The following is an 18,609-nucleotide window of genomic DNA, read 5'->3' as shown; positions in this document are numbered from 1 at the left end:
TACGATACCCCACTCTGACGCTCTACTCTGATGCTCTACTCCATTAAACTCTACTCCACTCTGACATTCTACTTCACTCTGTGCCATTTTGCAACACTACTTTACCCTGCGCAGCTCCCTGCCACTTAACTCCACTCTGTTCTCTGGCACACTTCTCCACTAATCCACTCTTTGCCATGCAATCTTCAACACTGCCCCACTATACCATTCCACTCTCCTACAATATTCCATCCTGACAATCGACTTAGCACTACGCCACTTTACGCAACACCCTCTACCCCACACCAGGACATGTTATGCCACTCAACTCTACAAAACTCTATTCCACTCCACTCCACTCTACATCCTTTCACTCTGTAACCCTACTCCCTCCATGGCACTCCACAAAATTCCACAGCATTCCATGACACTCCACTCCACTCGATTTTATGCCACTCCACTCTGCGTCTCTTTTACCCCCACTAACCTTTAGCCATGCTGAACAGCAGCCACGCTGGTGTACAACACGGCTAAAACATAACAGTAAATGCAATGTGTCTTGCATAGGTGAGCCTAATTGGCGTTGCCAATACTTGTTCTTTCTAGACCCCAACTCTAGCTCCACTATTCTGTCACCATTTCGAGATTTATTTATATTTTAGAAAGTCATGGGCACTGCAATTTGCTGCTCGTCTTGCTGCTCGTCTTCTCCTCTGTCTCTAATAAACATTTGTGCACATTTAATATTAAATTCAAGATGAGCGTTGGCCATTTTGTAATGTAAACATCATCATGCTGGGGAGGGCCATTTTGACTTTAAAAAAAAAAATAATTGCTGGAGCTGTTCAGCATTTGCAACAAATGCTGGCAAAGGCAACAACTCATTAACCTCTTCTATGCCCATGACGAGACTATCTCGTCATGGACCCCGCCCGCTAATGTAACGCCCGACACAGGGCGGGGAAAGGGCGGGGCAAAGAAGGGGTTAAAAGCCTTTCAAAGGTAAGACCTGTTGGCTTTGTCAGTATTGATTCTGTTAAATACTTGATGCTATTCTTACAGATCTTGCAAGCCACTGTTAGCATCTAACATGTGCACGAGTATTTAAATCCTTATGAAGTGCAAACCAGTACTCATGGTAGTGAATAACTGGTTGTGAGAAGAGTGTCTACATTTAAAGCTATTTTTGGTTTACAGGTCTGTCGATTGTGATGTTGTAGATAAGTCATTTTAGGCTATTTTCACAGCACATTATGCTCTTGAATTGTGAACATATCAATAGACACACATACTCACATTTCTGATTGTGCTAAATCTGGGGACACCAAGCTGTCATTTTTAGCTTCAACTGGTGTTGACCCTGTTTAAAATATTGTTTGACTTTGCTCTGTAGTTCCAGTACATTAACCCCTTCGGTGCTCATGACGGAATGGTTCCGTCATGACCCACGGTTGAGCTGTGCTCATGACGGAACCATTCCGTCATGACCACGCCCGCGCAAGATTCCGTCAGCACAGCGGCGGAATCTGCGCAGCATCGAAGGGGTTAACTTGCTTGTAGTCTATGAATTGTACTTGTTGGTTGTTTGTTTGTTTTCTATTTATTGGTATTAATTACTCTTTTGTATAATATGGGTGAAACACGTGCTGTAAAGTGTATGAGTAATGTCTGGAGATTTTCCAGTGCACCCATTGGATACCTTCCATTCCACTGTTGTCACAGGCTTATAGCCCATTTGTTTACTTTGTTGTCACATTAAAATAATTTCCCAGATAGCAGTGAGACGTCTAGGAGTGCAGAAGGCCTAGAACCACAAGACTCCTCTTAAATATAGGAGTGGGAGAATCTTGATAACATTTGCTGTTCATGGTGGGATTCTCTTAATTATATTATTTTTATATTGACGTTAAAAGAAAGCTGTCTCTTTTGAGAATGTAAGTCGTGGTAGTTTTCATGTTCTTGATAGCTGATGTGTTTATGAGCTCTGCTTTTGAACCTGGTTAAAGAAATATTTAGCTGTGTCCCAGAACCTGCTAAAAAGAAAATACAGACTGCGTACAGAGTAGCGTTTTCTGTGTTGGTCTGTAACTGGTACCTGCTGAAGCCCAAAGATGCGAACAAATTTTGTTTAATTTATTATAAAACTGTCAGTGTATATGAAACTAGATTGATAGTGTTTCTCATTTTAAGGGTTGGTCGATGTCTTTAGCAATGTCTTTTAAGAGATGCCTTTACTCAGATTTGTAAAGCGCGAATACCCACCCGCAGGTGTATCTAGGCGCTGGTTTTGTGGGGCTCAGTCGAAAAGCCATGTCTTGAGTCCCTTCCTGAACTCCGCAAGGAATGGCATTCGGAGGTGGATAGGAAGGCCGTTCCAGGATTTGGAGGTAAGGTAGAAGGAATGGCCTCCACTATGGCTTCGGCGGGTGCCAGGAGTTTGTGCGAGAGTGAGGCTTGGGGAGCGAAGGTGTCTGGAGGGTTGGTGGAAGTTCAGGTGGTGGTTGATGTATGCTGGTCCTTAGTCATGGGGGCTTTGTATGCTTGGGTCAGCATCCTTAACTGACATATTTTCTGGACGGGAAGCCAGTGGAGGTTCCTGAGATGTGGGTGATGTGGGTCCATCTGGGAAGGATGAGTCTGGCAGTTGAGTTCTGTATTGTCTGGAGTCTCTTCATAAGCTTCATGCTGTAGTCCAGCCGGCTGGTGACTAGGGCTTGAGTGATGGATTTCTTAGAGCTGACGGTGAATCTGAAGAACTTTCGGAGAATGTGGAAGCAGACCGAGGAGGAGTTTGCGATTGATCTGGTCTTTCAAGGTGAGTTTTCTGTCCAGGATGATGCCAAGGTTGCGTGTGTGGTCTGTCGGTGTGGGGGCGAGTTAGGTCGGCCACCAGGTGTCGTTCCACGGAGATAGTCTTCATCTCATATGTATTCTATCAGTGTCAGTAAGTGTTTGCTCTTTGCAGATGTGTGTTTTTGGTGAAATGGCATCTTTTTCATCGAATATTTCTCATAGTCATTGATGAGTTGTTTTCTGTTGAAATGGAGTGGTGTTTAAGACATTTATGCTCATTCCTTGGTTTTATGGCACTGTCTTTGCTTTTGTGTCTCTCTGAAGCACTGTCCTGCAAATTGAGGATGAAGAGCTTGAATTTGTTGACTTTTTTTCTTAGTACTGTTCTCTCGATTAGAGGTCTTATTACCTACCACTGAGCCATTGGCTACTCCTGGTTGGCTTTTTGATGTGTGTTTATTTGTTGGGGACTGAGGGAACATTTGCTGAGGGGAGTAGGTGTCTCAGGAAAGTTTTGAATAAAGAGTGCTTGTGTGTGAAACCTGCTGCTCCTGCTATCAGACTTCTGCCTGATCTACACAAACATCCGGTATCTTCTTTACTGCATGTTTATGGGACATGTATTTTCATCTTTGTTATTTTTTTGTAGATCCACTTTAGAAAGACAAATATTTGTCATTATGCTCATGAACTATGATTTTACACTACTCGCCTTCCGAACACAGGATGTTCAATGTAGACTTGGGGTAAGTGTTGTTTACCGTGATCATTCACATATCCTTGAGTGCTTTCTTTTTTAGCATTAATTTGCACGATTCATTCCAAATCTTTTTGACTCATGAAAGTATTCGAGCTTAGCATTTTCGCACTGAACAACCAAACAACTTTAAGTCCTTAACTATATTCTAAACGTTTTCTCAGTTAACGATCTGTTGTGAAAGAGTTCTATTGAATCCTTCATTTTAGATTCTCCTCCCTCTTAACATCCTATTACTTAAAAAAAAAAAAAATGTACAGAACCTATTTTTACTTTTGTAGTGTACTTTTGTATGACTATTTTCACTTCTTTCTAAAAATAAAAAAAAGTGTATTCTCTTTATTCACCCCAGTATGCTTGCCCCTCTCCTACTTTTTTTGTGCTCTGGCATTAGCCAAGACTTTAGGTTTTACTAAACTAATATGTATAATAGTTATAGGGGCTTTCAGTCCGCCCTCTTCATCCATTGGTTTGCTTTTTGTCATTCAAAATATTTAGGTCTCGCCTGAGACAGCACACACTCTGTCACTTGCGAGATCTTTTGTTAACTTAAAGGTGACTTGGAGCCTGCATATTACTTACCATTTGTTGACCTCATAGTGTCTCATATTTTCTTGCTTCTCATTGGTCAGTGTGTGCTGGTTTCACTTTTTCTCTTAGTATCTTTTTCTTTGATAGAGCATGTACAAAGTACTGATTAATGTCTTTACTAGTGTCTTTCCATTCCTCATGCTAGGATTGAGGCACTTTGACATTGTAGCCAAAACTCTCGGGCAATACTGCAGTGCCTGACTTTTTTATTATTTAAAAGCGCTTTTTAGGTCTCGCGCCTAGCGATGCAGTGCGTAGCACTGCTCGCGCAGCGAGAGTCCTTTTGTCCGGGGTTAGAAAACAGAGCCTGGAATCTCACACGCTTGTGCGTGTGCTTTTCCTTTTGGCTTCCGCTATTGGTCTTTGATTGTGTGTTTTTTTTCAAACAGAGCACGCAATAGGCCATGGGGTTTCAAATTATCATGCCCAGACACAGGCGCGATAATGGAAACCAGATGGCTTGCTGTGTTTTGGTTTTTTTACACAATAGCGTCCGCTTTCGCGATCGCTTTCACTGACGTTTTTTTTTTCTCGCAGTCTTGTGCTCCCTGTCTGGTGGGGCCCCGTGTGGAGAGTGTGTGAGTGCGCGCGCTCCCTGCAGGGGTGAAATTCCAGTTCAATTTTTAGACTTTTGCATATTTTGCCAGTGACATAGGGCTCAGGATTCGCTGATAATCCCGCGGTGGATTTCACGGTGCTTGGAGCTGGAGCGACAGATACTCTCCCGTTCATCGACAACAGGCCAACGAAGCCATCCTGCCACAATGGCCTTAGGCAGTCCTGCTCTTGAATAAATAGACACTGTGTGCTCTACGCCCCGCTGCTGCGGTATGTAAAAGCAGTCGGACCTGCCGCCTATTTTCGGAGCGTGCACGGAGGCTCCAGGCTTCCACTCCGTACGTACATCTGTGCAAGTTATTACAGCCACTCTTAATTATTTCTCGGCGTCACTATACAATTTCAGGGTTGGCTAATTCCACCTGTAATAAAATGAAACCGAACTGCATTTTTAACAATTACGCAAATGGTTCATTTTACTGTGAACTTAAAAGTAGATATTACAGCTATAAACTACCTGTCATTTAACACTTGAATAAGCCATTATTCTTAAACGAGGCATATTTTTTCTTTCACTCCCTGCTTTTAGCTTTCTTTTATATTTTTTTTAAATATACATTACTCAGGTGAAATATTTGTGTTTCATATGAAGCAGGCCAAAGGTTGTTGGGGCAATATACAGCAATTAGAATATAGACCATGCATTTAGCACACACTACTCACTGATTTTACTTTTGGTGCTTAAGTAAGAAATATTGTTGATATCCATCTCCGTGGTACTTACTTGATCGATCTTGGTATGATCAATGACTGAGTAGTGCCGCCTAGAACTCATTATATTTTGGCTCATGATCACGGTTCATCACTTTTTTGGGGGGAAAAAGGTTTAAGCACCCAAAAGCTCTCGGAAACCTAGGTGTTATTGTTTTATGTTTCAGCCATCGTGATGATGTTGACATGCTGCTGCAATGATCCACAGATCACACATAAAGCATTGCAAAGTACACTCAACCAATTGAGCTATCTTAGCACATATTTTTTAAGTCTTACTCGAGACAGCTTCAGCTGTCTGTTGCAGATGGCATTTTATTCAAAATCTTAATATATACTTTGAGTGGGATTTGACTCGGTCATCGCTCATGATTGTATGACTTTCTTATCTTATTCAATTCTCTACTCCCGCTTTGATGGCTTTTCTCCCTATTCTCACGTTTGTCCTCCCTCTTGGAGCATTGCTGCTTTTATATGTTTTTTGAGTGGATGAATTGTATCCTTCCATGGCTGACATCATGGGAATAGTTTTTAGGTCTGGCTTGACAGCATAGTTGGTAGCAGACCTATTGTTACAAATTCTTTAAAATATACATAGAGTGGTCTGTGACTCTTCTCATAGGCATATTTTTCTCTCACCTCATTGTTATGGTCTGTTATGTATATCATTCCACCTTCTAACGATTGCGTAAATTACAATGCATGAGGGACTTTTTTACATCTCAAAAATACTCAATCATGACACAGTAGCCAATAATGTTTTCATTTTGTTTTTTTAATTGCAGTAGGCTTTTATTTAAATATTTTAGTCAAAAAACAAAAAGCAAGCCAAACCTATTGGCTTTGTCAATGCTTCTTTCATACATTTTATACAGCATTTACATATTAGCATTGAATGTGTGTGCAATGCCTTCTATGATTCCCCTTGTCCCTCTCTTCCCTGTTTGTCAGCTTTAGCTCTTTTTCCTAAGCCAATGAGCTCTCTCACACGTGTTTCTGCGCTGCAGCCACACGCCTCCTCTCTTTTGAATGCTTGATCCCCGTTTTCATCCCCATCCCCGCTGTTTGTCTCTCTGCTTCGCTTTTTGTCTCCTTTTGCCTTCCCAATATGCTTACACCTGTAGATGCTCTGGCAGCCACTGCTATTGACTTAGCAAATGATTGTACAATTGCTGATCAAGCATTGGCAAAGCCAATTCCGTCGGTTTGCCAACTTAAAAAACTATTTTTGTATTTTTATTACACTTACCTAGTTCCAAAGTGACCATCACATTCAGTCATGTTGAATAAACCGGTAATGTGGTGGCCATCTTGGAATGAGAGAAATATAATAAACAAGCATTTCCAATGCAATAGGTCTCAAACGTTTGAACTATTGGTGTTGCATTATTTTGCAATGCCAATACCTCCAACTTTAATAATGCGAGACCTATTGCATTGCAAATGCTTGTTTCATTATACAAATAAAATCTTTACTACAACACTGCTTTTATATTCTCCAGGGCATCGATGTATCTACTCACTTTTCAGCATTTTCTTTCTATTTAAAGTGCAATTTTACCATTTTATTAAAGCAGTTTGTGCGACTGCATGTTCTTCTCTGCTGTGCCTCTTTTCCGCACTAACACTGAAGCGACAGAGTACAGTTTGTGCAATAACATAGCATACTCTACAGTTTCATTACAGGCCATATCGTACTATACAGTGACAGGCCATACCATACAGTGACAATTCATGCCATGTTAAACAATGGCAGACCATACCATACCCTATAATACCATACCATACTATGCTATAAAATGACAGCCCATACCATACTGTACAGTGACCGACCATATCACTGTATACAGTGACCTAGCATGCCATACATGACGGGCTGTACCAGGCCTACTATACTAAACTATGAGAAGTCATACCGTACCAGTTTATACTATTCAATGATGGTTCATACCATACTATGCAATGATGGACCATACCATAATTAATATACAATTACTTGCCATACCATACAAGACAATAACTGATCATACCGTGCCTTACCACACTATACAATAACAAGCCATTCCATACCAAACCATGCCGTACTATACATTGACAATTTATACCATCAAATAACAAACCAATACATACTATACCACAACAAGCCAGGCCATGCCAAGCCATACCCTATCATGACCGCCCATACCATGTAACATAATTAAAAAACAAATTACAAAGCCAATGGATCTCTCGTGTCTAAGATGTACTGGCTTTGCCAGTGCTTGTTACTTCTGGCCACTAGAGCAGGTGAAGTGAACCAGCCCACTTCAGCCATTGCCTAACCTCACTGTGAGTGACGACATTCTGCCCTTTTATAATAAGCTGCTTATCCACACATGAAGTAGTTCCTTTCAGTGCTGCGGATTGCTTTGGCAATTTGTTCTTTTAGAGACCACAACATGTTTGCTTTTTACCCAATTTTTTTTTTTAATACTGAAGAAGGCTCCACAGCTTATCAAACAATAAGTTTTCAAAGACCATTACGAAACAAAGCAAGCCTTGATGAATTTTAAAGTCTGGCAGCCCACAACAGACCCTTTGGCTTTTACAGCGTTTGTTTCTGGGGCCACGTTACCTACCCCTTCCTAGCTGCTGAACACATTGTTAAATACCGAACCTGCTGCTCTTTTTCACACTGTGAAGCAGATTGACTTCTAGCCCATGGCGGATCGTTGTGAAAATAGTACCTTTAAAATGCATTTAATGGATTACCACTAAATGAATTATGGGGGAGAATGATCAACTATTTGCTGTGAGAGGTTCTGCCGAACAGCTGTGTCAAAATAAAAATACAAAAATGCTTATTCATAGCTACTGTTTTACTAGAAAGAAAGTAGCCATTAAATTTGCCTCTACTCTATAACGCAACAAAACAAAGCCAGCTGGGGTGTTTAAGTGATTCCTTTGGGAAAACAGTGATTAAACCAATCGTAAACAGTTATCTACAAAACGCATGTGGTGCTTGTTAGTGTATGTTGCGCTGGTGGGTGGGACTGCTGCATCTGTTGAAAGAAATTGTCCATGCAAACACAATTGGTAATTTTTAGCACTGCGCAGCTGCTGTGAACCCCACCGTCAATTAGCCCTTGCTGTGTAGCAGTCCGCATTTCAGAGGTTGGGAATTTTGGACCCATGTTTAGATCGTTACATACAAGGGGAGAATACAAGCCCCATTATACAACGTGGTCTTGGCAGCAATGGTAGACTGATAACATGATATGGAGATAACGCCTTGCGCTCTCGCTCTGAAATGAATCAAATGATCGTATTCCTCAGAAATAATTGCCATTTGCTCAAACTAAAGTCGCATATTTTGAATACTGTGAAGTGCTCTATAACCAGTACAAATTGTTTTTAATGGACTTGAAGCCATCTAGCTAAACACATTTATTAAAGCAAATTCTACTTTAGAATGCAGTCACTGATGGTTACGTGTAGTCTAGAAATATAAGCTAATAAAGTCTTATCCTGGAATTTTGCACACACAAACGATTAAGGTTTTCTTAGATTCATGATCCAACCTTCTGCACCAATAAGTCCCAAAGTGTATATTTTCCTGTCTCTTTGGCCATCAACATTGCCCCAAAGCTCCACTTTAAGTGTATCAGTTCATTGTCGTTTTGAAATACTTTTGTGCTTGCATAATACCTTTCCTATGGTTTCCATTCAGAAATGTGCTTTTTATTTCTAGCTTGACAGATCCGCAGTAACCAAAGCTTTTGTGATCAACAGTAGAAAAGCTAAAAGGAGCTTTATTAAGCACTACTGAGAGGCGCTCTGCCCCTATGTTGATCTCTCCAGTTACCAGAAGTTGTGTTCTTCCTTGGAAACTTCTGTTGTCTCTTGGCGGGGGGGCGAGGGGGGGGGGGTGGTCCTCTCACCTAGTAGTGCCATAGTGTTTAATCCCATGATGCTGCATTGAGCAGGGTGGAAAAATGTCCACCATGCTGTTGGTTGAGAGGGTTTTCCTCTCACCCCACATGGCTGTCTTGCTGGAATATAATGATGTGCTGCAGTACGGGTGCAACCATCCATGATTCATGTCAATGACATGCATTTGCACATCAACCATGCCCTGGCTTTTTTTTTTTTTTACAGGCATGGTGTTGTAGGAGCTCCCAGCACCTCTATGATGCATGGGGGACAGCGAGCACCTGGTTCATTTCCTTGAAAGTAGTCTTGTCTTGGGAGCTGCTTGATGTGCTGTGCAGTGAAGGAGCCCTGTCCTCTTCTACAAATAGCAAGTGTCTTTACCTGGTATGCTACCGCTTATCAGTTCACAAGCAAATCCCCTGTATGAATTTTGCTGGGTTGTGATGTGGTGTATGGCAGTGGGTGCTGCAGTAATGAAGGGGATCTGTTTTTGCCCCACCAGTTCCCGGGCATGTCCGTATGTACACCGGAAAGTTGGGGATTTCTTGGATTATGAGTGATTCATATATACTTTTTTTCCCCTTCTTTTTATTGCAGTGTGTTCAAACTGTATTACAGAATGTAATTGGACACATTGCCTGGTTACATGATTTTTACTTTTCAGAGGTGTCTATAGTGCATAAGTTATCCACATATAGAGGCAACAGTTCCGCCCCCCCCCAAGCTGATTCATATATATACTTAACCTTAAAAATTCTCACTTGCCTTCAGAGTTGTGATGGTTAACACCCTTTTGAGACATGTCGAGGCCAATGGGGATGTTTGCGTCTCTTCTGTCACGCTTCGGGCAGTGGTAAATGTTAAGGTGCTGGTAGCATTGTCCTTTTACTACCCATCAGACTGTAGAAGCTTTAAAGCTCCTGCCATTGAGGGTGCCTCAAGGTCCAACAGAGGTTTTACTAACGTGGATTTATTTCTGCTGGGAAGGGACTTCCCGACTCTTGCATACTGCTTTTCTCATTATGGTTTGCACAGACCATTTAGCAACTTAAACTCAATAGTATCTAAACCAGTAGACCTGGAATAAATGTGAAACATGCAGCTATGTTTTTTTTCCATGTCTCTGTAATCTGCTGCTTAAACGGACCGGACTTTTAGGAGTTGGTAGTTTAGGGGGGGGGATATGTTTTCAGATACTCTCCTGTGAGCAGTCATCAGAGTACCTACTTCATAAACTGGGATTGTGTGACACAAGCTCTCTAATGTACAGTTTACGAAGGTCCGTTTTCTGCTAAGACCAAACTGGTCAATGGTAAACAAAAGTTCACTATAGCGGCATTGCCTATACATTGGCACTTTCATTGAGAATTTTATAATACATTTGCTATTGGATCTGGAAGGAGAAGGTTGATTAGCACTGGTGTGGGGAAATAAGCTCACTGTAACAACAGTAAAGTAAATTTCCTTCACGTTTCAGCTGTAAGAGAAATACCAGATTTCAGTCTAAGGCAATTGTCAAAGTGCTTACGCTATACTTTAAATGTAATTGACCCCAACAAAAAAGCTTATCTATGTACTCATATTTATTAAGATTTCCTCATCTTAAAATGTTAGAAGGTGGTCAATCTATGAGGTGTAGGGAGAGGTTTATCTTGGGACTGCAGAGTGACCAATGCGCATTGTGGGTACAGAGTGTGGAAAGTGTCCTTCAGTGCAAGGTGAAGGGGAGTGTTTGTGTGAGTGTAGGGTCCACAGAGTGAGTACTGGGTGAACTTTGTGCCTAGGTGGAGAGAGAGTGGTGTGTATTGTGAATGCATATCAAACATGTGATTGTGTGAGTAATCGGTGAATGGTGTACCTCTGTGAGTGCAGGAAGAGGGGTTTGTGTCTGAGCAGAGTTAGAGTTGTGCCTGTGTGAGTACACAATGTGCTGGTATGATTGACGGGGCAGCTGAACGGGGGGAGGGTGTTGATCCAACAATCATGGTTTTGGAAACCAAAGTACTCTGTTCTTCTATATGCTGCCATAACTTTTAAGAAACAAACTATAGATTACATGGACTCTATTAATCAAAACTGTACGACAAACCTACAATTTAAGATAGTGCAGTTGTAAGCTCTGAACCTTATCAACTTGATTATTTTCGTTACTGCTGTACTGCTAAAACTACCACATTGAAAGAAATAAAAGAAAAGTTGGAGCCATGATTAAGAAAAGGCCTCATGATAACGGATGATGAGCTAACATTTGTATTAAAAAGTAGCAGTCTTCTATCTGTATTGGTAGTAGCTGCACTGAAAAAACAGACGTAGAAATCCCAGATTTAAGAAAAATGTAACCACTTTCTACTTTGACAATATGGAAATTGGATTAAAATACACAAATTCAACCTCTACTGAAAACTCTTGTAAAATACAAAGGCAGTCCTACTTGGACTGCAGCTTAGACTCAGGAGTGAAAAAGGCATTTCTGAGACTTAACTGTTATACATTCCCATAATGTAATTTGAAGGGCCTTGGTTGCAGATCTTAAAACGGAGGAAGAGAGCCTTGTTTATGTAAATGTACCATGGAAACAATTGAGCCTATTATCTCTGTACTCTCTTCTGATAGACCCAAGTGTTTTAGCGATCAAGTCTTCCAGCGCAGAGACACCTTTTCATTTCATTTTGAAGACGTATAATTTAAACATTTAGCAAGTAATCAAATGCACATTTCTGGCATGTTTGTATTCAGGAAATGTAATGAATATGTCTGATAAGTAAGATCAATCAAAAACACATTTGGTGAGGATTTAGTGACTAGTTTAGAAATTATTCCAGGAATGTCATAAATGTTAAGACTATTTCCCTCATAATCACTTGTTTTAAGGCTTCTTTATATTAGTTTTAGGTTCTTGAACACATAAATACAGACTCCATTTTGCCATCGGCCTTTCTAGCAAATGACCGTCTTTAACTTCCTAGGTTTAAAACCTGGTGGACTTTATCTTCCTGAGGAACTGTAAATGTCACATCCTTTTGACCTCTAAATGTGACATATTCTCCCGTCAAGCACATAGACAAAACCCCTTGTGCGACATCAGTCTGTGGCCAGTGCATTTTTTAAGGTCCAATAACCATAACCCAATCGGTGTAATCTATATTGACGTATTTGTACCTCATTAGTACATCCACTGATGTATATGATTGTCAAGACATTCCTAACGTAATATTGGAAATTCCATTTTAAATGAGACACAGTATAAAAGGGTGGCCACTTGTCAGGAGAGAAACTTCACCCACATAACAGTTGCAGATCTACTTGTGCACAGCACAAGATTCCTTCTCAACTAAAGAAGCAGAGTCCAGCAAGACTACCCAAGGCTCTGCAAAGCATTCCATTCTGCCTTCACGAACTGGAGCTAGGATTGTGTTCTCGCATAGATGCAGTCTCCTAGCTCTTGGCCTTGTGCTTGAAATAGCTGACAAGTTATTTCAAGCAGACAACATACCCTGTTGTTTAGGTGTCTCCGAAAGTCAGGCTTATTATTTAATTATCTGCTAGAACTAGCATAGCTCTTGGAGATGACTCACTGAGGGTGTTAAGGGCTATAAATTATGACGTTACGATTTTCCCTGTTTTCACTGTCATTGAAAAGCTTGGCTGCTTTTTATCTCCTGTGATATGGCCAATATTATGTGCACTAGATCCTGGTGTTTTAACCCTTTAGCTGTTGGGTCATTTTTTGGTTATTTGTGGTAGTTCGTGCTTAGGGCTCCATTTTTTTTATTTTTTAATATCTTTATTGCATTTTATCTTTTCTGATACATATAACACAAACATCGGTACATATAACAAAATTGTTGTTGCTATGTTGCTGTGTACATAAAGCAGGGTATTTCCATCGTACAATCATAGCATGTTCTGCATATACAGCGCAGGATTTGGCATGCATTTGTAAATTAACATTGGCATCGACTGCCCACATATACTGTCATCTCTAATCGATGAGCAAGATGTGTCTACCGTGTGCGCCTCTTCCCAACAGTGGTTGTCAACGTGCAGGTACACCGATTTGTTGTAGAGTTACTTGGCCCATACTCAGCTCATCTTTGACATTGCAACACACATTGTTTCATGGGCAAAACCTGTATATACCATTACAAGTTGCTAGATATCTTCATTTTAAACATTTTAACCACAACTGAGAAAAACAAAGGAAAATCAAAATAAATAGATATCAAATATCTTAAAGGAATATGTAGTCATTATATAGAGTGCCGTTTGAGTTTAGTCGTGACTAAGCTGGTGTGTTTGTAGTGAATTCGAGTCGTCTTTCCTATTCTATATATGGTTACATGGACACTAGGGCAACTTGTGACTACAGTCTTGTCTGAGATGTCATTAAGGCATGTGGGGGCCCAACCCGACAGTTGTGACTGGGGCCTCTTGTGGTTGCAGCGTTTCTGTTTCACTTAAGTGACATTTTAGGCATTATCCCCTGCTTGTTGCGTAGGGGGTGCATGCGCTGTAGCATTAGGATGTGCAAGGGCTTTGAGGATACCATCCGAGGATTGTGCTATGGGGTATTTTCGCAACCCTTCTGTTTCTTCCCTGTGAAGGATAGTGCTTTCCGCCTGTGCCAATATCTCTAGGATTTTATCCAGTTGAGTACCTCCGGGGGATCCTTGTGCTTCCATCTTTTAGTTTTCAGTCTTTTTGCGGTTATTAGGCCTAGATCACGAAATCTAGAGATTACTTTATTCGCTTTAGTTAGTTTGTAAAATCCCAGGATACAGACCTCCCATGTGTTGGGTACCTTGGTGATAGTGCAGTTCGTGAGTGTCTCTGTTATCGTGCTCCAGTAGGACAGGAGCAGGGGGCAAGACCATAGCATGTGTAGAAGGTCAGCGCCTAGAAGTCGGCATCTCGGGCAATCGAGGTGTTGATGTTAAAAATATTTATTGATCTTATCTGGTGAGAGATAGGCTCTTGCAATATGTATGTTTGTATAAGTTTTAAATCGTGAATTGCATGGTATGTGTGTGGCGCTGGCTAAGACACGTTCCCATTCCTTGTCGGTCCAGGGTCGGCCTCTGTCCTCAGCCCAACGTGCACGGAGTCCCTGCGGTGGTTTTGATACGTGGATAAGCAGGGCCTGTACTAGCCAGTGGATTGTTGCAGGGATTCTGCTTTTGCACAGAACTATGCGTAGGAGACCAGGACCTCAGAGAATTGTGGTGTACCAGAAAATCCTCCTCAGAACCCAGAACCCCTTATCCGACTAGCTTAGTATCTCATTCGTTAACCTAGATCTAGCTAGGTGGTCCCAATGTATAGACAAACCAGAACAAGCGACTTGGATATTTCTCAGGAGTGGTGGGAATCTGAAATACCTGTTCGTACTTATTTATTAGTCCACAACTGAATAATACAGACACGGTAAAGTTTAAAGAGTTTATTTTATAAACCTCGCGTCCTAAGATGCAGTACTTTGGCTAACACCAGCAGACTAACAATACAGATCAGAATCATGAACATTATTACAATACCATATATAATGAAAGGAGCAATCATACTATTAATGACAGTGGTATATGGCCACACTCCTTTCACTATAATCTAATACATTATTATTATTAGACTATTAGAAGGTCTCTTAGGCTAACAGGGGGGACCCCATACCGTATAGATCAGCTTAGTCGAATCACATCAAAGGATCAGCTCTCACAGCATGCATCAGCTCTTCTTGTTCGAATGAATAAAAACCAAACTGTTCTGCAATATTAAAGACGCTCGTCCTTCAAACATTGGCAGCTGTATGCATGATATGTCTAACAAGTGTCTACGATCAATCTAAACACAACACTCTGTACCTTCTATTGACCCAGACGCGTTCTTTGCATGATGTACAGACCAAGGACACATTTCACGGTTAAGAATGTATAACAACCGTTTGTTATTCTGTAGGGCAAAGACGAGTCAGCATTTTACAAAATGAATAACACATAACAACAGTGTCGTGTGCAGCGCAGCAGAAACAACAAGCTTGTTTGTTAACTATGATCTCGGTTATGCTAATTTAGTGTTGTAAATAGGGCGTGGCTTAGTCCATCTCACACCCCCCCCCATGATCGGAGCACTAACCAATAGGGATACATTTATCAAGAACGCAGAGTTCAAGTGATTTAGAACGGACTCAAGGGCATATAAGGTAAGTGTAAAGACCGAGAATAAAAAAAATGTTCGTTCAAAAAATGAAAAAATGATGTGGAAAAAAAAAAGAAGCAAAAGTTCCACAGAAATTTAACAATTCTGGATGCAAGCTGCATTGACAATGTCAATCAGTCAATCTATGAATGTATATGCACCGTAAGTTGCGACGGCTTCCAAGAGGAAATCATTGGAGCGTCCCGCAAAAGTATCAGCCATCCAGTTGAGTAAGTGAAAGGAACATACATGTTCGTCAATTATCGGAGCATTCAGCACCATGATAGGACAACTGTCAGTCTCCTCAATATAACTCCTTTCAAGGAAATCAATAGCTGCCTCTCCGATATCCCAGTTTCCACGGACTCCGTGTGCCGCACCCAAAGCCATAAACGCGACACCAGAACAGTCGAATTCATGAGCCACTAAGGGACACATTAGTTCATCAAAATCCGGGTTAGGTGACGCCAAGTTTGACAGGCACAAATCCAGAGCCCATTGGAAGGGACAATCTAGGCAATGAAAAACAGGTTGCACACACGTAAAAAAGGGTAACCGGAAAGACAATCCATACTTGACGCTTAATACCGCCAGTGGTAATGTGCCGTAGAAATCAAGCATCCGGCTACGAAGATGGAGCAAGCGCAGCATTCTGTCTTGCAGCTCCCGGTGTGCAGCCATAGCGAAGAGCGCAAATCAATAAGAGGATCCCAGCCACCAAAGCGAGAAGCAAGGGGAACCCTCCGAAGACACTCGAAAAAATAGAATGTAAAAATGCGGGGATCACACCAAAAACAGTCTGGAAAGATGTCACGAGGCCGGAGCCCACAATTTTAAAAAAATGTACAAGGCCAGTCGTAGACGAAGCATTAAAGATAGTTTGAATCAAAGTTCCAAAATGGAGGGGGAGGTCAGTATTAAAAGTGCTTGTACCTCAGTGCGTGTGTTTGCAACATTAAGAAGAAATGTTTCACGGGATGAAGTTAACGCAACCTCCTTTTTAGACAAAAGAGCCCTTATTCTGCTCATCCTATTGAACTCTGCGTTCAAGGTTGGAATCGCTGGCCAGATGGATATATCCAGTCGGCCTTGCGGGGGTGGGAAAAGGACGTTATTACAGCAAACTACTTTTTGTGAAACAGTCACTATGTAAGGAATACCCACTAGCATCCCACAGCAAGCTTCACTATTTAAAAGCAAATAACTACCGTTGGCAAGCAGCTTAAAAGAAGCCGTTATAACTGGCATTGGAATCCCCTTTAGGACACAAGCTAAATTAGGAGCGTGTATATTGCAAGCGCCATGTAATTGTATATGTCTGCAGACAACAGAGTGATCAGGAGCGGAAGTGCATTCTTCACCTTTTAAGTAAACCTCCTTGCCATCCTTCACGCATCTGTAAGTGAACGGAAGTGACCAAACTTCATGCAGAAACGCATCACCAAGTTGTTCGTATCTGCCGATAGCATAGTGTTTCATGCACAAACTAAACTTGAACAAACTCAACGGTAAAGTTACTAATCCGTGTACTAACCACACTGCTGAATTCAACTCAGCTACAGAAAAAGGTAAAGGTTCTAATTTTTCAATGTGTAGCAATGCATAAGTAGCATCTTTCATGGACATGAACTGCTGTTTGTCAGTCAAATTAAACGGAAGGAACAACGATGAAATATTCATGTAATCCCAGGGGACTTTCCCTGCCTTTAACATTTGCAATGTCCATGCAAACTGCATAATTGAACGCAATTGATTTTGACCATGATACAACACAGATACATCATCGTGCACAATGTCTACGACAGAAGAAACAATATTATCTAATGTATAAATTCTAGAAGACAATGTATTAATACTATTATCTATGACAGCCAATACCTTTTCCATATTGGCCTGGTCAATAGCACGAATTCTAGAAGCAGCCTCAATTTGCGACAACTTCCAAACTTCATTGTAAATAGCATAAGCCCATCGTTTAGATCTACTATTAACATGACCCTTAATGAAATCATTCAAATCTATTTTTTCATTTAAATGTGACAAATGAAGTTTAACTGAAGTTAAGGTGGAATGTTGCAGCCATGACTGACATAATTTACCTACAGAGTAGGTAGTCACCGTGTGTGAAGATGTGAAACGAGGGTCAACCCTAAGTTGTGTATACCCCGGGGTCAAATCTAGAAAACGACGTTGACAGGAGTCTGAGCTTGTTTGCCATACCAACCAACCCTCAGGATTCAATGTTGAAATATTGAAGGTGCCATTGGAAACAAGCGACTGCAACCCAGTAAGGGACAGATCTGAGTGATTTTCCCAACCAGGATAAGCACCCAGATCAGGGATTGAGGGGGAAATTAATTTTTTAGATATAGCCAATCCAAAATAGGTTGTCTGAAAAATAGATGAATTCAAAAATAAAATATGGTTAGGGATAAGACAGGCACGATGTAAAGCTTCTGTTCCTTGTACCTGCCACGGTTTAGTTCCCCAAACCGATTTAAGATCGATAGTAGCTTTCCATACGTCATAACCTCCAATAGCCAATTCCTCCATAAAGGATTTGGAATATAATAATTTTGTGTGTCAGTCTGACTTTAGAAGAGGGTTCTCCCGCCACCTTAAAGTAAAAAGACTCAGGGTTTGACACACTAAAATCCGAAAAATATGTGAATTTTTTCAATAAAGTGGCCGAGCTGCCAGTCATAGGGACAGGACAATGTTCCCATTGGGTGTAATTAACAAAATTTCTGAAAGTATTTGCTCTGTGTAGGAAATGTGTGCCATAATGTTGAAAACAATACTGCTCCTCCTAGTTTGCAGTATTTAAATACAGATCTTCAGCATCAAATGCAGCATAATATTTTAAATCAGAAAACAGTGCTTCTATTGCTTGTACATCCCAATCATCTGAGCGGATGTTTTGTTTAACTACATCACCCATAGAAACACGAAAAACAGTTGGCACATTAATAACTTCGGTGGGACCATGAATTTGAAAGTTCACCGCATCCCAAGCAATCCCGTCACGTACAGGCCAGGCGGTGATGTTCACAAAC

The 18,609-nt window shown here is 41.1% G+C and overlaps 1 protein-coding gene across 1 annotated transcript in view; it reads left to right on the top strand.

Moving 5' to 3' along the window:
- Positions 1–18,609, top strand: part of U2SURP (U2 snRNP associated SURP domain containing) — a 776,636-nt gene that overhangs the window by 16,517 nt on the left and 741,510 nt on the right. The gene's annotated exons all lie outside the window — the stretch shown is intronic.

Source organism: Triturus cristatus, chromosome 11 (assembly GCF_964204655.1).
Source record: "Triturus cristatus chromosome 11, aTriCri1.1, whole genome shotgun sequence".
In the NCBI taxonomy this organism is placed as follows: Eukaryota; Metazoa; Chordata; class Amphibia; order Caudata; family Salamandridae; genus Triturus; species Triturus cristatus.
The sequence above is the reverse complement of the archived record's forward strand: the minus strand, read 5'-3'. Positions and strand labels throughout refer to the sequence as shown.